This window comes from Pan paniscus, chromosome 12, assembly GCF_029289425.2.
Source record: "Pan paniscus chromosome 12, NHGRI_mPanPan1-v2.0_pri, whole genome shotgun sequence".
NCBI lineage: Eukaryota > Metazoa > Chordata > Mammalia > Primates > Hominidae > Pan > Pan paniscus.
Window position 1 is genome coordinate 21,356,561 of NC_073261.2, and position 21,932 is coordinate 21,378,492.

Sequence of the window (21,932 nt, forward strand, 5' to 3'; positions counted from 1 at the left end):
AGATGTCTGCCTAGCATTTGAGACAACAGTCTCTGTCACCCCTGCCTCTCTCTGGGAACTTCTGCCCCACCACCATACAGAGGGGCAGTAGGCCCAGCCATAATCAACTGAAATAGATACAGAGTTATGACCTGAGCCTAGGCAATTAGGTTTTCTCAGGAATATGGATCTGGGACTAAAGAACTCAGCATCTTCCTGTGACTGGAATTGTAGCATGTAAGTACAGAAGCTTTGGAGTGCCCAGAAAGAGCAGAGAAAGCCAGCCAAGAGAGTGCCAGGTTTAAGTTGACATAAGAGGTCAATAAAATCGTGAAGTGAGTGTTCTGGGAACCTGAGAGTCAAGGGACTGGATTCTGTACAATGTCTCTGCATCATCATAGTAAACTTCCTACACATGCTTTGAAAGTAAATATCAGATAATTTGGAGCACAGTATAATGGTAAAGTATAAACTGTGAACTTACACAAGGACACCACAATTTCCGCCTCACTGACGAACAACTTGGGGCATGTTCTTGACTGCTCGGAGCCCCCATTTCTTTATCTGTAAAAAGGAAATAAATTACATAGTTGTGAGTTATTGGATGACATAAAACCCAGTACAGAGGGCTGGATGCAGTGGCTCACACCTGTAATCCCAGCACTTTGGGAGGCCAAGGTGGGTGTATCACAAGGTCAGGAGATCGGGACCATCCTGGCTAACACGGTGAAACCCCGTCTCTACTAAAAATACAAAAAATCAGCCAGGCATGGTGGCGGGTGCCTGTAGTCCCAGCTACTTGGGAGGCTGAGGCAGAAGAGCAGAAGAATGGCGTGAACCCAGGAGGCGGAGCTTGCAGTGAGCCGAGATTGCGCCACTGCACTCCAGCCTGGGCGATAGAGCAAGACCCTATCTCAAAAAAAAAAAAAAAAAAAAAAAAAAACCCAGCACAGAGTAGGCATGCCAGCATTCTCTCACTTCTCAGCCTGCAAAAAGATTTACCAATTTATCTCATTTTCTTCTGTTCCTTGTTCCGACCTCAGTCCATGACCCATAGCACCAAGTGTTACTGTCGTTTATGGGTGAACAATTGTGTTAATAAGGAAATAAATTGAATGTTTTCCAGCATTTTGACCTTATTTTTTAAAACTTTGTACCTCCCAGAGCTGGGAAGAGATTCCAGATTTCCAGACTTAGTCCAGAGTCATGACTGATGCTGGACTTCGTCTATAGCTCTTATTGAAATGTCAGAAAACATTTTTTGCCCCAAAAACTATTAACTGATAAATTTATAGCATCAAACTGCATTTTTTAAAGGAGGCTTTTTGTTTTTTCTTTTTTGAGAGAGAGAGAGAGAGTCTTGCTCTGTCGCCCAGGCTGGAGTGCCTTGGCATAGTCTCAGTTCTCTGCAATCTCTGCCTCCCGGTCTCAGGTGATTCTCCTGCCTCAGCCTCCCAAGTAGCTGGGACTACAGGTGTGCACCACCACATCCGGTTGATTTTTGTTTGTTTGTTTTTGGTAGAGACGAGGTTTTGCCATGTTACCTAGGCTGATCTTGAACTCCTGGACTCAAGTGATCCACCCACCTTGGCCTCCCAAAGTGCTGAGATTTCAGGTGTGAGCCACCACATCTGGCCAAAAGTTTTTTTTTTGTTTTTTTTTTTTTTTTTTTTTGAGACGAGTGTCGCTCTGTCGCCAGGCTGGAGTACAGTGGCATGGTCTCAGCTCACTGCAGCCTCCACCTCCTGGGTTCAAGTGATTCCCCTGCCTCAGCCTCCCGAGTAGCTGGGACTACAGGCACGCGCCACCACGCCCGGCTAATTTTTTGTATTTTTAGTAGAGATGGAGTTTCACTGTGTTAGCCAGGATGGTCTTGATCTCCTGACCTCGTGATCTGCCCACCTTGGCCTCCCAAAGTGCTGGGATTACAGGCGTGAGCCACCGCGCCCAGCCCATGCCTGGCTACTTTTTTTTTTTTTTTTTTTTTTTGGATTTTAGTAGAGACAAGGTTTCACCATGTTGCCCAGGCTGGTCTTGAACTCCTGAGTGCAGGCAAACCCACCTCACCCTCCCAAAGTGCTAGGATTACAGGTATTTGGTTTTTTGTTTGGTTTTCAAGCAACCTTTCTCAATTTTGCTATGCTCACTCTTTCTTCACATGTTGGTACTGGCTAGATACAGATTTTGCTTTCCTATTGGAGACTTTTTTGAGAGCTGGCTATTCCCTCTTGCTCCTTTTCTTTTTTCTCTTCCCTACTTTCAAGTTTCTTGCTCTTTTTCTTACCCCATAACATACCCCCTTGAGAGGGCTTTTTCTTTGAACTTCAGTCTTTAGTTTCATCAACTTTTCTAAGGAAATTGATCTGTTAATGAAAGTTGGCTTGCTTGACTTCAGAATATCTGTATTATTCAGTGATGTGTTTTTCTGGTTGTTTTGTTTGAGCATAGTGTAAATATCACCCATTGCATAGCTATGGCAGTGACATAAATCTAGCAGCGTAAGATCGAGAAAAGCTAGAAGTCCCACCACAGATTGTATTTCAGTAAAAGGGATTCTTTTTAACTGCTTATAAAACTAAAGAAAACTTATAAACATGGAAAACAATTATTAAACCCACCATATGCTCATACTGATATTAAATGGTGTGCCAGATTCTAGAAAGAGTTACCTTGTGGTAAGAGCACTGCTTGTTAACTATGGTTGGTTGCTTTAGATGTCTAGTGTGTACACAAAAGCATGAATTTTATTCCTTATAACCAAAGTAGAAACCTACTCTGAGCAATTTGACAAAAGGTTTACATTATTTATTTTAGTGTAGTTTAAGATTACAGTAAGATGCAATTCCCAAAGAGTGAAATATAAGGCTGGGCGTGGTGGATCACGCCTGTAATCCTAACACTTTGGGAGGCTGAGGCGGGTGGATCACCTGAGATCAGGAGTTCGAGACCAGCCTGGCCAACATGACGAAACCCCATCTCTACTAAAAATACAACAATTAGCCAGACGTGGTGGTGCGCACCTGTAATCCCAGCTACTAGGGAGGCTGAGGCAGGAGAATCCCTTGAACCTGGGGGGGCAGAGGCTGGAGTGAGCTGAGATCATGCCATTGCACTCCAGCCTGGGCACACTCTCAAAAAAAAAAAAAAGTGCAATATAACTTTTCACAAAATATGGAACTGTGGTACTCTAGAACAATGTCTCAGTATACCTCCTACACGAAGTATAATAGTAAATATCTGTATTTGGTGGCATAATATGCTCTTAGTATAAACCAAAAACACATGCTGAGCATTGGACATTGTCCAATGTTTAATTCATATGATTCATTCTGAGTTTCTGACTGAGATCATTCTTTCAGACTATGTGTATTTCTCCTGGGATCCATAAAATATGCAGCCCTAACATGATTTCATTTTTGTTTCCTTTCCTGGAAAAGGAGAAATCATTCAGATCAGCTTTCATATTGCCTTACAGATGATGACTTCAAAATAGTTTGAAAGGGACTCCTTTGTTCTAGAACTGCTCTAACACAGTAGCCACTAGCCACATGTGGCTATTGAAAGATTGAAATGTGGTTATTCCAAATCAGGATGTACAGTAAATATAAAATACACACCAGATTTCAAAGGCTTACATGAAAAAAGTAATGTGAAATATCTCACTAGTAGTTTTTATAGTGATTACATGTTGAAATTTTAACATTGTGAACATATTAGTTTAAATAAAATATATTGTGAAAATTAATTTCATGTTTCTATTTACTTTTGATAAAAGTACTACTAGAGGCTGGGTGTGGTGGCTCACTCCTGTAATCCCAGCACTTTGGGAGGCTGAGGTGGGAGGATCACGAGGTCAGGAGACCGAGACCATCCTGGCTAACACGGTGAAACCCCGTCTCTACTAAAAACACAAAAAATTAGCCAGGCATGGTGGCAGGAGCCTGTAGTCCCAGCTACTAGGGAGGCTGAGGCAGGAGAATGGCGTGAACCTGGGAGGCGGAGCTTGCAGTGAGCTGAGATCGTGCCACTGCACTCCAGCCTGGGCTTCAGAGCGAGACTCCGTCTCAGAAAAAAAAACACTACTAGCACATTTTTAAATTACTTGTAGTGATCTCATTTGTAACACATTACATTTCAATCGTATACTGCTTTTCTAAAGAGTCACTGCTAAGCCCTGAAATTAACTCCAAATACCTCCCTGGGATACAGTGCCAAGGCAGGGGCTTCCTTGAACTTCAACCTCTAAAAGTAAGCAAGAATTGAGAAATATCTTCTGCTTTGAAAAATATTCACTCCCCAACGCTAATACATCAATTACATATTATTTGGGCGCTAACTAAGCTCCTATTTTAAAATGTAAATTGAAGAAATTAGGCCAGAGTCATTCCCATCTTAGTGCCAATCATATAATCAGATAATTAGATTGCTCTTTCCCTAAAGCCTGTTTAGTTTTTTTGTTTGCTGGTTTTGTTGTTGTTGGGTTTTTTAATTTGTTTTTGTTGTTGTTGTTGTTGTTTTGAGATGGATACTCACTGTGTCACCCAGGCTAGAGTGCAGCGGCATGATCTCTGCTCAGTGCAACCTCCAACTCCTGGGTTCAAGCGATTCTCCTGCCTCAGCCTCCTGAGTAGCTGGGACTGTAGGTGCATGCCACCACGCCTGTCTAATTTTTTTGTTTTTTGGGTTTTTTGTTTGTTTTGAGACAGTCTCGCTGTTTCCCAGGCTGGAGTGCAGTGGCACGATCTCGGCTCACTGCAACCTCCACTTCCGAGGTTCAAGCAATTCTCCTGCCTCAGCCTCCCAAGTAGCTGGGACTACAGGTGCATGGCATGATGCCTGGCTAATTTTTTGTATTTTTAGCAGAGATGGGGTTTCGCCATGTTGGCAAAACTGGTCTCAAACTTCTGGCCTCAGGTGATCCACCCGTCTCAGATCAAAGTGCTGGGATTCCAGGCATGAGCCACCACTCACAGCTCGCTAAGGCCTTCTGCCAAGACAAATTAGCTCTTAGAGAACCACAGGATTCCTCTTGTAATGTATTATAAACTAAAGTCTTACCTACTCTTGAAGAGTAGAAAACATGAAAAAGTTCTATGTTAGCCCTTAGAATAATTAAAAATTCATAAGCTCTGAAATAAAGACAGGTAATAAAATCATTGCATATGACAAAACAAAAGTTTAAATTGGCGTTTGTAAACTCTGCATGAAAGCCAGGTTTCTCACTACTAGAAAAAGAAAAAAAGTTATAAATAAGCCAAGGAGAATTCCAGAATGAATCCTGTGGTGCCAAATATATGTTAACTACAAGGAATAACAGTGACCTTACACTGGAAACACCTTAACCATGGGCCAAGGTTAAAGATATAATAGCATTCTCACACCCCTTGCACAGCTACCCCCAATGTTAACATAACTGTTAACAAATTATCAAAACTAAGAAATTCGTCTTGGTATAGTATCACTAACTAAACTCCAGACCTCAGTCAGGTTTTCCCAGTCTTTCCTTCAGTGTCCTTCCTCTGTTTCAGGATTCAAGCCATGATCCTTGACACTTGGTACTTTGTCAGATGTCCCGCTGTATGGGTTTGTTTGATGTTTTCCCATGATTAGGGATAGACACTGCAAGACTCAGAGCTACTTTACAAAGCAGCCTCTAGGGAGCTCCCCAGAGAAGACAGGGGAGACAACACAAGGACACCAGAGGAAATTTTAGCCTCTGACATCCATGACTATATAGCAAAGAGTAAACAAAGCCTAACTCCTAGCCGGAGAAACACAAAATCTCATACTAAAGCCTTATTTAACTCAGTTCCTTTCACCCAGTACATCATATACAGCCTCAAACAAAAAATTACAAAGCATACTAAAAGACAAGAAACCCCACAGTTTGAAGAGACAGAGCAAGCATCAGAACCAGACTCAGATATGAAAGAAATATTGGAAGTATCCAACCAGGAATTTAAAATAACTAAGATTAACATGCTAGGGGCTCTAATGTAAAAACGGCATAACATGCAAGAACAGATGGGTAATGTAAGCAAAGAGATAAAAACACTAAGAAGAAATAAAAATGAAATACTAGAAATAAAAAACACCGTAACAGAAATGAAGAATGCCTTTGATGGGTTCATCAAAAGAATGGATATGGCCAATGAAAGAATCAGTGAGCTCAAAGAGATGTCAATAGATACTTCAAAAGCTGACACACAATGAGAAAAAAGAATGAAAAAGAAAAAACAGAACAAGAGTCAAGAACTGTGAGACAATTACAAAAGGTGGAACATGGAGACTTTTTGGAAATACCAGAAAGAGAAGAAAAAGAGAAAGGAAGCCAGGTGTGGTGGCTTACGCCTATAATCCCAGCAATTTGGGAGGCCGAGGCAGGCAGATCGCAAGGTCAGGAGATCGAGACCATCCTGGCTAACACGGTGAAACCCTGTCTCTACTAAAAATACAAAAAATTAGCGGGGCGTGGTGGCAGGCGCCGGTAGTCCCAGCTACTCGGGAGACTGAGGCAGGAGAATGGCATGAACCTGGGAGGAGGAGCTTGCAGTGAGCTGAGATCGTGCCACTGCACTCCAGCCTGGGCAACAGAGCAAGACTCTGTCTCAAAAAAAAAAAAAAAAAAAAAAAGAGAAAGAAACAGAAGAAACATTTGAAGCAACAGTGACTGAAAATTTCCCCAAATTCATGATAGATAAAGCTATGGTCTGAATGTTTGTGTCTCCTCAAAAGTTATATTGAAACTTAATCCTCAATGTGATAGTACTGAGTTGGGGCTTTTGGGAGTCAATCAGGTTACGAGGGCTCTACCCTCAGGACAGAGATTAGTGCACTTATGAAAGAAGCCCCAGGGAATTAGCTAGCCCCTGACACCATGTGAGGACAAAGCCAGAATGTGTCATCTATGAGGAAGCAGGGCCTCACCAGACACTGCTAGTGCCTTGGTCTTGGACATCACAGCCCCTAGAACGGTGAGAAATAAATTTCTGTTGTTTATAAACTCTCCAGTTTATGATATTTTTGTCACAGCAGCCCAAATGAACTAAGGTAGACATAAAGGAACAGATCCAGGAAGCTCAAAATACATCATTTCAATAATGATCTTTAAAACTTTGTTTGAAATTATACTGATCATTCCACTGACTGCTGAATGACCTGGCACCGTCTCAGGGTTTTAGTCTGGAGTTTTTGTTTATGCTCATGGCCTCACGGAGAACAATATTCACCTGAAGTGACGGCGCTTCTCTTTTTATGTTGTTGAGAAGCATGATTGGCTCTTTTTTTGCAAAATTATTCACAAACTTAAACTTTGATTCAGAATTATTGAAGTAACATGGTGAGGCAGAGTAATATGTGACTTAAATTTTATGGAGTACTAAGGAAAACGGGCAGACTTAATATAAAAGTGGTGCATTGGTGGTGCTTAAGGGCAAATACCGATAACGTGTACAAATAAAGGATCCCGATGATTCAAACAGGTGGAAGTGATGGGAGAACTGAGTTGTCACACAGTACCATATCCACACTGTCACACAAATCTCACCTCTATTTATTCCCTTTTGCACTAACGTAGCCAGAAATGTGAAACGAGGACAGTTTCTTCAGTAGGAATTTTTTTTTTTAGTTTTTAGCATTGACCTTTGAGGTGCACTATTAAATTGCTCAGTCCATTAAAATAACGGATTGCTGATTTAAAAACTGGTTCCTTGCTTAGCTCAGCAAAACAGCAAAGTCTACCACATTAAATGTATATTGTTTATTTGATTTTTATTGACTTTGTTGTTTTATTTTAACTACTTAATTGCAAATCTGTCTTGGGGTTAACACTGTGTAAGAGTTTTAAGCATAAGAAGTTTGTACTTAGAGTTTAGATGTAGTTTTATATTTGTACATGTTGATGTAACATTTTAATAATAATAATAATTCAGGTCTGCTGGGCATGGTGGCTCACGCCTGTAATCCCAGCACTTTGGGAGGCTGAGGCGAGCGGCTCACCTGAGGTCGAGAGTTCAAGACCAGCCTGACCAACATGGAGAAACCCTGTCTCTACTCTAAAAATGTAAAATTAGCCAGGCATGGTGGCACATGCATGTAATTCTAGCTACTTGGGAGGCTGAGGTAGGAGAATCGCTTGAACCCGGAGGCGGAGGTTGTGGTGAGCCGAGATCGCACCATTGCACTCTAGCCTGGGCGATGAGAGCAAAATTCTGTCTCAGAAAAAAAAAAAATCAGGTTAATTCTGGGATCTGAGCAAAGTTTTGCTCCTTTCCGAGAGGTGAACACGTTACGCAATTATTAATAATATCCCTGTGGGAAGGGGCTTTACAACAAATTATTTTACAGGTGAAGGGCAGAAATGAAAACATTTTCTAGAGCCACTCCTGCCCTTCACACTCAGGAATGTCGCAGTAGTCATATCTCTGTTCTGGATCTGTAGTATAGCACCAGGGCCCCTGCGCATCGTTGTCTGGATTCCTCCAGTCCCTCTGAGGGGTGTGTAGCAGGTGAGAATCTGGGGAGGATGGAAGAGAAGCACTTAGACTATATTCTAAAAATCAGCTTGCTATTAGCAAGGCAGAAGGAGATGCTCTCGATTCCCATCTGAGATTGTCATCCAAATGCATTTCAGCAGGGTGCTGCAGCACTTGTGTGGTCAGACTTTCAATTTCTCTATTGATAGGCTGCTTCTGGCACAGTAGCTAATATCACCATTGCTACTGTGACAGCCAAGTCTTAGACAGAGAGCCAAAATATTTTTATTGCACAGTCAGGAGAAATATAAAGGCCTCAAAAGGCTGCCATGGTCTTAATTCATTCCAAACACCTGCTTTTGTCAGTTGCCCTTTTCTCTGTAAAAATTTTCATAGTTAATACCATTTTGTCCATGTGAACTATGTGCCAGGAATTCCACTAACATCTTTCTACACATTCTCTCTTTTAGTCCTAATAAAAAAAAACCATTTGAGGAAGGTGTTATCATCCCTATTTTACAGATGAGAAGACTGAGTGGCAATGTAAAACAAAACAAAACAAAACTTGCCTAAGCGTAAATAGCTATGAAGAAGCAGATCAAGAATTCAAAGTTGATCTGTCTAATTCCAAAGTCCTAGTTTTCTCTGAAATGCAGCTTGAATTATTGGGGATGGAGGAGGGATTTAAACTTATTTTCAGTTCTAGAGATGAGTTGCTGTATAGAGACAACGATTTAGATGACAATCACAAGACTTACAGTCTAGAAAGGCAGGTTTTATTTCTGGTTCTTCTGTGAACCTATTTGGGGTAACCCCCACCCCCCAAGACCTCAGTTCCCTCATGAAGATGAGCCTAGACTACCTCATAAAAATGGCCCAGAGTGTCTCCATGGCCCCCGATAGTCTCTGACTTCGCCATTTGGTTGAATCAGTTTTCATTAACTCACAGGGAATATTTGATCTGCTCATCTCATAGGGATATAGCAAAGGCAATTTGTTGAGTGTTGGGGGAATGGATAAAGGTGAGTAACAGGCACTAAGTTCCTATTTGATAAGTGTCATTACTGAGAACTTAATGCCACCTAACACCAAACTGGGAAAAGCACAAAAAAATGCACTAAAATAAATAATAGGCAAGTTGCGACATTTGAATTTCACGTATCTTCATTTTCATTTTTATATTTTATTTACTATTTTGCTCCACAATTTGAGTCAAACATGTGATGAGAGTTCTAACTTGATATGTTTACTTCAGTCCCAAACATAGTCATCTTTGGTCTTTTCTCAGATTTGGCCTAAAACTCGTAGTTTCATTGATTTTTTTTTTAACTAGGCATTCTTCTATGTTCTAGGTCTTCAAGAAACCTCCATATGCAAGAAAAAATAGAAAGCAACCATGTTCTACTATGGTGCCAAAAATAGTTGAACATCGACATCAAAAAGATTCTTTCTGTCTGCTTATTCACATATTCTGGTTTGAATTAAAAGTGATGAAATTATCCCAAATACAGTTGGCCCTCTGTATCCATGGGTTCCACATCCACAAATTCAACCAACTGTGGATGGAAAAGACTTGAAAAAGATGAGAGAAAATAACAATATGACAATAAAACATAATACAAATAAAAACAATACAGCATAACAACGATTACATAGCATTTACATTATATTAGGGATTGCACAAGAGAAGGTATGTAGGTTATATGCAAATACTGCACCATTTTACATAAGGGACTTGAGAAGCATGGATTTTGGTAGCCACAGGGGTCCTGGAACCAATCCCTCACAGACACAGAGGGACAACTTTACAGTAGATGAACACAAAGATGAAAGGGAAAGTCTTACCTAGGTCTGCGGGGAGAAGTGGAACTCCATTTTTGACAGGTGATGCCATTTTTTGTTTTGGACATTGTCCCTCTGTAGTTCTTTCCATTCCCAGTCTTGCACTCTGAAAGATACACTGAAGGGAAGTCCACACAGTGGTCAAAGTCTTTCACAAGACACCACGTGAAGGTCTGCACAGCATAGTCACGTTGAGAAAAAGATCTCATGCACCAGACCCCCTGTTTCTGCTTTCTAAAAGATCATCTTTTGCATCTGCAAAAAGGCTGCAGTAAACTGGGCCATTCCATACTTTGATTCATGTATTCAAATGCTACTTATGAGCTCTCTGTGTATCGAGCCCCACCAGGATGCTGGGGACACACGGAGCACAGTGCAGCCAGAGGCTTGGCCGTCATAGAGCTCACATTCTAGTGGAATCAGGCAGGGGGGTTACAGGAAATATTCAAGGAAACAATATAAAATGAGATCACTTAATGATGATACATGTTACATACATGATGAGACAGAGTAAGAGAATGGGGAAAGGGTTTTTAGATGGGGGAATGGCAGGCTTTTCCGAGGCTGAAAGAGATCCAACCCACTTCTATTTCTTCAGGCTCCCAGTGATATGAAACAGTGCCAAACAGGGCTATAAAATTGTGGTCTACTGTAAATGGTTTGCAGTAAAAGTTCTCAACCAGCTTCCACTCAACCAACTCACCAGCTAGACAATGGGCCCTCTCCTGTGTTTAAAACAGTCCGGTGCCCACCTGGGTCCACATGCAGCTGGCAGGTGTTTGCTAGTGTGCCCACCCATGTCTGTTCCCCCCACGTGAGTTATGTGCTTACAACGAGTCATTTCTTTGCATTTTCCAACTTTCTTACATTTATATTTAATTAAAGATGATCTAAACTGAGAAATGAATGTGAGAAGAAACAAAGCTCTTTTTTGTTTGGTTTTTAACTAAATTAAATGTTTTTAACAAGTTGAAACGTGAATCATTTAAAAAATTGCTATCAGATCCACAGAGGGCAATCCACTCATATAGTTGACTGTAAAGCTTGAGGAGAAATTCATAAAAATCTAAAGGTTTTACACATGCAGATTGATTAATAAATGTCAAGATATGGTCCACTTCAAAAATAAGGAAAGTAATTATTGTAGATGTTGCACTAGAGCATAGTTTATGCAGGAAATGCACCAGAGACCTTCTACTGGTGACCCCATATTCAAAGAAAAAAAGCCTCTGCTCTACATCAAAAGGTGTCAAGTACACTTGTGTTTTCAATGAAAATACACAATGTTTAAGGTATATTTGCACCATCACTTAAGGTTACCCACTTTAGCCATTTTTAAATTCACTGATCAATCACATGGGGAAAGTACTCCTAACACACCTGCAGCAAACTAATGCTTTTAACCCAATACTACGTATTATGATTGCCAGTACATCTTCATTGGGACATAGTATTACAGTAGACATAAGACACTCATCAAAGTGTAAACTCAAGGTACTTTGTGAAAGTGAGGTCTAGGGGTCAAGGAAGATTTGCAAAGGAGGTGATGATTGAGCTGACACCTAGGCGATAAGAAGGAGCTGGCACAGCAGGACAAAGGTGAAGAGGGTCCCAGGCAGGAGGGCGTGTGCTTGGGGTGGTGAAGGAACAGAAGTAAGGCCAGAAACTTTGTAGAAAAGTTTAGCAAGCCAAGCAAACAGCAGCCGGGGGTTATGTAAATAATGCCGGGCCCTGGCACATTTGGGAAGTCTTTGGGTCTTATTTTAAGGGCACTAGGAAGGGCTTTAAACAGGGAAGTTACATTTCTTCGAGATCAGGTGTACAGCTACAAGTAGCCCCAACCAGTGGTGATAGGGTCTTGGACTCGGTGAAGGCAGTGTGGCTGGTGGCAAGTGGCAGAAGTAAATGTGATCTAACACTGACTGTTCCTGGCAAAACCCTGGCAGGTAAGTTAGCAGCAGGTCAATATCCCACAGCAAAGAAACAAGGACCGAAAAATGACTGACTTTTGACTTTTCACTTCTTTTTCGTTTGTATGTACCCACCAGAGTTTATATAACCTTTTGCTCCCTTCTGTCACTTTGAAAACAAGCAAACTAAGCCTTCAAACTTCAGACTTCAAACTCAACCTACAGTCATTCCCATGTTCCTTCTGGTTAACAATTTACAAATGACATATTTAAATGTTAGCATTTTGTAGAGAGAATCAGGAGAATCAGGGATTTTTTTTTTTTTTTTTAAATCTGGTACAATTAGGTGATCCTATTCAGTTTACCGTTTGCTTGCTACTTGTAAAACTAATAACTTCACCAGATAAAGTTTAGATTTAATCTGTACTTTAATCTCAAGAATTCGAGATAAATAGTGGTAAGGAAGAAAGTACAATGCGTACAGCTAATGAAACCCAGGAAGATGAGTCAATGCATAGAAATAATTCCAACCCAAATAAATACTATTTAAAATGCTACTTAGAGTTTTGCCGTGATACTAGACACAATATGGCAAATCATCCTCAAGAATACAAGAACTAAGGTGTTTCCAGTCCTCTTTAACGCCTGTGATGCAGGATATTTGGAGAGCTAAATTGTTATTATTAACGGTCTTAACACCTGGCCACCAACACAGTAGAGGAAACAGTTTTCAAAGTGTCATACATCTCTTCAAATATTCATACGCTTAATGAAACATTTGCACATCTCAAAAGGCATGCAATTTCTATTGAAATCCTGTGTGCCCCTTATTCTAAGCAGTGGGACTATTGACCCACATTTTAAAATAAACTATAGAAAAGGAACTGTAACTTTTACACATTTTTAAAAGACAATATTTCAGAAATCTGAGAAAAATATAGACCATGTCCCCAAAAATGTGAAAAATTTAAGAGTAAAAAATAAGATTTGTGTCCCAATCTAAATGTTTCTGAGATTAAAACACCTCAGTATTTCTGTTTTACAAGGGCTTTGTCCAGATGTTAGGGCCCGAGGACCATGGTCACCCTGCAGAATAAGAAGCCAAGACCAAAAGGAATGCTTAGACTTCCCATCTCCTTGTTAAATATAAAATAATATTTTAAAAATCTTATTTTCAGGGTCATCGAGGTAGAAGTGATTTTGTAAATCTAATCCTTTCATTTTTTGAACAACAAAAAAATTAAATCTAGGAGGTGAAGTAATATACTCAAGCTGACATGGTTAGTTAGTAATCAAATCCCGTCCTAACTCAGAATTCAATTTTACAACACCATAGCGCCTTCCTCCTGTGGTCTCATAAATTAAAGATAGAACAGAGAAAGAGGAAGAGTGGGAGGATGGGGAGGACAGTAGGAGGAGGAGGAAGAAAATGTACTCACCTTTCTTTTCAAATAACACTACATCTCTCGTCCTAATGATTATGGAGGACTTCCTGTTGTTTTCCTAATGAAAACAGGACTTCCTGTTTTCAGCCATTATCACACGTTGTTGCTCTTTACTGTGATATTGGAATGCCCTGCAGAACGAAGCAGGAAATCCAATAAGTATTTTTCTTTATTTAAAGAAAACAAATGTTGGCCGGGCGCGGTGGCTCACGCCTGTAATCCCAGCACTTTGGGAGGCCGAGGCGGGCGGATCACGAGGTCAGGAGATCGAGACCATCCTGGCTAACACGGTGAAACCTCGTCTCTACTAAAAAATACAGAAAATTAGCCGGGCGTGGTGGCGGGCGCCTGTAGTCCCAGCTACTCGGGAGGCTGAGGCAGGAGAACGGCGTGAACCCGGGAGGCGGAGCTTGCAGTGAGCCGAGATCGCGCTACGGCACTCCAGCCTGGGCGACAGAGCGAGACTCCGTCTCAAAAAAAAAAAAAGAAAAAAAAAGAAATGTTTATTAATAAGTGAGAAATGCTAAAGATCATTGAATATCTGGGGGGACCAGAGAGCTCAGAATTGCTGCCTCTTTCAGTTATTTGGGCATGGCATTGATGAAGTACTGAACAAAATACACCAACGTGGCAGTAAATCTTATCTGCCCTTACCTTCCCTCCCTCATAATTTTCTCTTTCTTTCTGTTTCAACTGCTTTACTTCTTCTTCACTCATCTTCTTAATTTTTGTTTTTGGGTCAGAAAGAAGCAACTCTGGTTGCTTTGAACCCATTCCCCAAGATAGTCCATCTCCATGACCTCCCAACTCTGATCAGTTCCCCTGAACCTCTGCTCCACATTCCACCCCGCCCTGGCCCCTGACCCCTCCCATCTCCATCCCGTGGTCCTGCTATGGGTGCTCAGTCTGGCATCCATAGCTACTTTCCCAGGCTCATCACCTACACAAAGTCTCTGCTTTAGTCAACTTGATCTCTTAATGGTCCCCCTCAGAAAGTGCAGGGCCGCATCTTCCCCTGCCTTCCTGGTGCTTTTCAAGAGCTCTCTCAACTCCAAACCCAGCTGGGTTCCCACCTCCTCCCTGAGCCTTCTCTAGCTGCCTCAACCTTAGGCGCTGTTCTTTCTTCTGGATCTGGGTAGAGCATGCATTGATTATGCCTGTACCTCACTTAGGCTGTCTTTTTTTTTTTTTTTAACATTATATCCAGTCACCTTAAATACTGAAGGGCAGGCACTGGATCTTGTAGCTATAAGTCATGGCTCAGATCTATCTAGGACACTTTCATTCATATGATCCTCAACAAACATTTACTGATGATGATGTTAAAAACTGGAGCTCAGAACAATAACTGCTAATGTTTATGTCCGGTGTAAAAACAACTAACTTCCTTTTAGGGTATTTTTCTAACGACGACTCCAGTAAACCTTAACAAGAAGCTGTTAGTATGGCTTCACATACTATGAGCAAATATAGTTCCAAACTCTGGCTCCATAAATTTCTCTTTCCTCTTAAATCGTTAATAAATTTGTGAGTAAATTACTTGCCATCTGAATTACAGATTTCTGGGTAGGTGCAACAACGATGAAAATACCTGCAGGTGAATTCTTTGTCCTCCTCACATTTTGCTGCACATTCTTCTCTGCTTCCTGCCCCCAGCTGCTTCTTAGTGACACTGAACAGTGAAGCCCCCTGGGTATTCACATAGTCATCCAGAGGCTCTCCTTGACCTAGAGGTGGGAGATCCAAGTGGAATAAATGGTCAGTAAATCAATGCCGATGTCTAATTGTCATGACTTCCTTTTCATCTATTTGGTTTGCATTAACCAAATAAAACTTGCTGTTTACTGGAAGTAGAATGGGTAGCTATGAATCAAAATGTTTAGTTAAGAACACACAGTTGGGCATGTGGACATAAATAAAGATGGGCAACTAAAGACACTGGGGACTACCAGAGAAGGGAGAGAGGGAGCGAGGCAAGGGCTGAAAAACTACCTATTTAGTAGGTATTTAGCTCACTACCTGGGTGATGGGAATCATTTGTACCCCAAAGCTCAGTGTCACACAATTTAGTGATGTAACAAACCTGCACATGTACCCCTGACTCTAAAAGTTGAAATTATAAAACAAAGAAAAACAGTTTCATTAACAGATTGCAAGATAGTAAAAGATTAACTGGACTGATAAACAGGTTAGAACTATGGAACCACTACTATGTTACCATATTAGTGGATATAAATCCTTAAACAAGAACAAATTTTATGTTTGCTATCAATTGTGCCATGTCATTAGGGAAGAGTAAGGCACCATCAGTGGCAGTTGTGTTACCAAGATTGATGTTGATTTGTTCATCCCTGGGTAGGAATGGAACTTGGAGGCCATTGTTTGATTTCCTACAATATGCGCTTTGGTTCTGATACTGTCACTTGAACTGGTGGGAAGCATCCTCTGAATGGTCCCTCCTTGAGACACATAAATTTTGGTGCATAGATGATGGTGGAAATAAACAAGAACTGAACTAAATTATGCTGCCACCTTGGACAAAAATTGGGCAAAACACTGGAGGGTAAGAAGCTCCCCAACAAAGAAGGCCATTTTTGTACTGGGCTGATGACAGTCACACAACACTACTAACTGGGGAGAAATCAGTTTTTCCAAGGTGTTGACAGGTATCTGGATTTCGGAGGAAATTGTAAAAAAGCAGAACCTGGGAGAAATACTGGTCTTGGTTTTTCTTTGAGATCAAATCTGAGACAACGAATCTGTCCGAAAGCTGCTTTCTGCATGGTCATGGCAGAGGGTGGCCAAGGGGGCCTCAGCTGTGCTCCCACCACAAGGCTACAGGGTGTTCCCTTGTCCTGAGGCTCTTCTGGACATCTGGCTGAGCTTTGGTAGGTCTATTCCAAGCCTGGAGATGTCAGCTCCATCCTTTGCACAGAATGCTAGTGATTTTCACAGGGGTAAGAGGCCAAAAGAGGCTAATAAAATGAAGATAGCCAAGCTCCATGGAATTAGACAACAGGACAACCTTGACCACTTTGAGGGGCGTGGTGGGGGCCGCAGGCAGAGGGAGTGGGTTACAGAGTGACTAGGAGAGCAGTGGAGGCGGCAGCAGGAGACAAGCCTGGCTCTGAAGACAGCGAGCCCTCCAGGGAACATGCGGTCAGGGGAGGTTCTGAAAGATGACACACCGCAGAGCGCACTGGTTTGTATGCTGATGACAAATATCCAGTAGGAAGGCAAATGAACAGATTCTCATTCTCAGAAAGGCCTGTCCTGACCTCCTGAGGGTACACAGAGCACAAGGGGCAGGACAGGGAGGAGGATGCATGCTCATCGATTCATGCAAAGTCCTTGGCCAAAGTCCCCCTGTTCCCCACCTCTTGGACTTTGTCCTTCCTCAATTTAAGACATTCCGGGCTGGAAAAATGGATTATTGAGCAGGAGTTGGCTGATGCATTCTAAACCTAATCCACTAAAAAGCACTTGAGAGATGTATCAAAAGATCACAAAGAAATAGATGCTTTAGGCCCATATCCACGTCTTTACCCCGCACTTTCTGCCAACTTGAACTCTCATTTCCAAGAAGAGTTGTGTTTTGGTTAATTCTATAGCTCACAGTGTGACTTCAAAACACACAATAAATCCACAAAGTATGTCCTACGGTGAGTTCAGTTAAACTTTCTGAAGAGTTTTTTTGAAGTATAGCAGAGCAGGCTACAATTGATATTCAAAAAAAGAAAACTTCCATTTATTTCCCCCTTCAATTAAGTTCTCTGTGTCATGTTATTATGCTTCATAGCGCATCGCTGCTGAGATCCCCTCCCCAGCTCCTGTCCCTAGGAAATATCCCAAAACAGAATCAAACTTTTTTCTTTTTAATTTGAAATAATTTTCCCCCATTTTTTTTTCTCTTATTCATCTCTAGGACTCATGTGGCAATAGGATTTGACAGGACTTATTTGCTGGCAAGGAAACATCAAACAAATCTTTTAGTGGAAAAATACATTTATATTATAGGCAAAATGCAGATGTATATTGCTACTGATGCAAATGTATTTTATTAATGGTGTGAGAATTTCTTCCTCACTGTGGTGTGTGAATGTGTATGCATATTTGCATGTGTAAAAGACTTAATTTGTGAAATGGAAGATGTTTCTCCACTTCCCACTAAGCATGGCTGTAAAAGAAACTTTTTCCTCTCCCCGGGCATTGCAGCACACTGGAAAGATGATACATCCACAGAAAGCCTGGCTTTCCAAAAGAGCTTATGAGAGAATGTTCCCCCCAGGTTGGTTAAAACATATGTTAATCCTGTGGCAGAGAAGTTTGTTCTAGCCTTTGGGTGTAGCCCACTGAATAAGTTCACAGTGATCTATGTCATAGTTTACATGCATTGAAATATTATATTCATACCCCCCAACATACATCAATTTCTTACAAAAATTTCTCTAATTTTCTCCTGCTCTGTATTTTGTTTGATAGCTCCTTGAATGGCTTCCATTAAATTCAAATGTATTTGACTCTAAAGTGCAACTTGTAAAATTTTATCTGGTAATTTATAGATTGAATTTCAGGTATACATTATTTACATGAAGAACTACTAGCAAATCGTATGATTCCGTTTGTATGAAATGTTCAAAATGGCAAAGATATAAATACAGAAAGTAGATTAGTGGTTGCCAGAAGCTGCAGATCGGGGGGTAACAGCTAAGGAGAGTGGAGTGCGTTTTTGGGGGTATGAATAGTTTTAAAATTTATTCTGATGGTGGCTGCACAACTCTCAATATATTGAAATCCATTGGATTGTATGCCTAAATGGGTGAATCTATACATTAATTATATCTCAATAAAGCTTTTTTTTTTTAAAAGAAAAAGAACTACTAGGACATGTTTAGAATATTATTTCAAAGGCTTAAACAAAGCTGACAAGTGAGAAGAGCCCTAGATTCCTTCTGGGAAACCTGGCTTAAATCCAGTTTTCTTTATTTCCCAGATTTGAGAATTTGGTCACTGAGCAAATAACATGATTTTCCTAAGTCTAGATTTCTTTGTTTATAAAATGAGGATGAATATGCTACCCTACCTATACCGTGAGCTAAATAAGCTAGTATTTGTAAAGGACACACACTCACACTCACATTCACACACAGGTATGTATGTATGTGTAAAACTGTAGTGACCTAACCCAAGCACTAAGTGAGTATTTGTTGAATCACTGTCTGCACACAGCATCTGGCAAATGGATGCGTGTGATTTTTCTGGGGATTAGAGGCAAACGTTTACTGATGGAAAGCCTTCCTCAGGCCATAACAAAGGGAGAAATGCTGAGTCCCTGACCCTGCCGCCACCATGAACTGGTGAGAGAACAGAATATATTCAAAGAGAAATTTCATTGTTTTAACTTGCAAGTGAGGGGAGCATGACACCGTTAACAGAGATGATATAAATTAGTCAAACTGAGAAGCAGGCGAAGAGCTTAGCCGTCCTTTGCATAGTTAGCTACATTGGCTCTTTTTCAATTAGACTGGCCATTATGTGGGTGCACTCATTTAGATTTGAAAAATCACCCATTATTTTCTCTGCCCATTCATTCCAGCACCCTGACAATCTTCACAGGAAAACTAAACTTATTTCTTGAAGAATTCCTCAATCTTATACAAGATTTTCAACTGGGAGTTTCATGAATGAAAAATTAAATGAATTGCATATAAAGCCATGGCATATGTATTTGTACTGCATTGTGGGAGAAAAAATAATTATTATAATTTAAAAAAACTATGTCTTACCTGATTTCAGAAATAAAAGAAGTAGAAGAACCACTTCCTTATGTTCCATTTTGGGACTGGCCAGCAGTGCCCAGAAAGTGTGTCCCAATCCCAGGATGTTGTTGACTTACATGAGAGTAAACGCATCCACAAACGAGATAGTCAAATTAAGTTAATGTTTCTCTCAGAGACCCACCCCACTGGCTCAGCAGGGTTCAAACATGACCTTGAATAAAGGGTCCTTACAAAATGATTGAGGGTGGAATCTGCAATAGATGCTGGGAAGTGGTGAAAGCAATCTCCCCCCTCAGCTGCTCCACGCTGCCTTCATGTCTCCTTACTCCTTCCCTCACCCTTGTAGTTTATCTCTCACAATTAGTCGTATTTCCTCCCCTCTTCTTTTATTCCCTTTCTTTTGGAGAAAATGAAATCAGAAAAGTATCTCACATTTGCTGGAACCTTCCATGATGAGACCCTCTGCCAAGCGCTGCACGTCCATAGCCTCCCGCAAGCTTCCCAACAGGCAGTGCTGTTCTCATTCCTGCTGTACGAGGGATGGGGCTGAGGCCTTCCCCAAGGTTGTGTCGCTACCCAGGGGTGCAGCTGATAGACAAAACCCTTTCAGGTCTTGGATGACAAACTTAAGTTAGGTGTAAATGTTAATATCTCCACATCCTACACCAAATGACATAGAAATTATGACATAAGTGAAAGTATCTTATTATCTTCAAAATTTCTTTATTCCCAGTGAACTCACATGTTTTCTGTAATTATAAATTATAAGACATCAATCTTTCCCCCAAATGAACGTATGGCATATTATTATATTCTCATTCTCATGAAATAAAGCAAGACTGGTAGCACTAAGTGGAAAGCGTCTATCTCAATTTTAAATGTTGAATCTGTACTTTTCCCTGGCTTAAGTCTAGAGCAACCAGGTAGTATATATGCTGTAAAACTTCTATTTTAGTGTTCAAAGATATTTAGGAATAAATCAATTGACCTCTCTATTTTAGATGTGAAATAAGGACCAGAAAGCATTGTTCCTCTTTCCAGGCAGTGAAATTCCTGCCTATTCATTAACTGGCAAAAGAGTAGAGGTGGGAGCCCAGTGGTCTTGGGTGGAACGTCCTGCAGAATTCCCTGGGATTGAGGAACCATGCAGAACCCTCAAGAAGAAGCCACACTGGGCAACAAGAGGGCGGCCCCATGTGAGGGACAGGGGGACCGAATCGCATTTCCTGATTTCCTATTTTAGCCTCACTCTCTTCTCTCCTCAAATTCTTACCACTCCCTTTATCCTCTCTGACTCACCTCATGGCCCAGTTCATTAAAGGGGACAGAAGGTGGAGGCAAATTGAGAAACCAGCAGTGGGCAGACGTTTTATTTTTAATGTGAAATGTCTCCTAGGGGGCTTATGTTGATGTGCTTGAGAAAGTACTTTGGGAAAAAAAAAAACAAACTCTACTAATATATAATGCTTCCAGCATGTATTTATTTCCACTTAAAATATTATTGTAGCAGTTCCTCTTGGATAAGGCACCTTGGGAATGATGTTTTCAGAAATTCTACATCCACATAATTTTCTTTTCCTGTTGTTTTGGTTTTGAGTTGGGTGGTGTTGGTATAGCTTTTGCCCACCTTTCGCCTGGTAGTTGTTGGATGCATTAAATTCTACAAATGTGATTTTATAAATTAGTTACCCTCCTAATGGCCTCCTGGCTGTACATTCTTCCCTACCTTCATAATCCATCAGCATCGTGAAAGCACAGAGGGACGTTGAGCACAGCTCTGTGCTGGCGCCACCACACTCTGTAGCCTGTAAGAGAGCAGCAAAGAGGAATGAGTTGCTCAGGTATAGACGGGGGTGGGTGCATAGAGACTTCCGCTGCGGCACGGCCCTTCATGTCCAGGGTAGGCATGAAGCAATGGACTATTCCAGATTGTGCATAGGAAACCACACTGCACTCTTAGATGGATTTTTGCTCTAAAGACAACTAATTCAAAATAAGGTGCTTTCTACCCGAAAGAATGGCATGAACTGAGAAAAGAGATATATAGAGAGATCTCTGTGTACTACGATCAGGTTGCACATATTCTGAGATTTATGTATTCTTATTTAGTTCAATTCCTTATTTATTGACTACTTACTGTGTACAATATTGTTTTAGATTCTTTTAGGATTACAGGTGACACTTGAACAACTTGGGGGCTTGGCACACTGACCGTACACAGTAGAAAATCCAGTTATAACTCTGATTCCCCCAAACTTAACTACTGATAGCCTGCTGTTGACCAGCAACAGTTAATAACATGTATTTTGTATGTTATATGTATTATACACTGTATTCTTAAAATAAAGTAAGCTAGAGAAAAGGAAACGTTTCTAAAGAGAAAATACATCTATGGTACTGTTATGTATTTATCCATACAGTAAGTTTACACCGCCTGTTTACAAGATGAATCATCTGTCTGAAATGGAAGCAACCCCAGCTACAGACCTCAGTCTCTGTTAC

At 40.9% G+C, this 21,932-nt stretch overlaps 1 pseudogene; it reads right to left on the reverse strand.

Moving 5' to 3' along the window:
• Window positions 1–10,294: 10,294 nt before the first annotated feature.
• LOC117978977 (plasminogen-like protein A) lies at window positions 10,295–19,485 on the reverse strand (annotated as a pseudogene).
• Window positions 19,486–21,932: the final 2,447 nt, after the last annotated feature.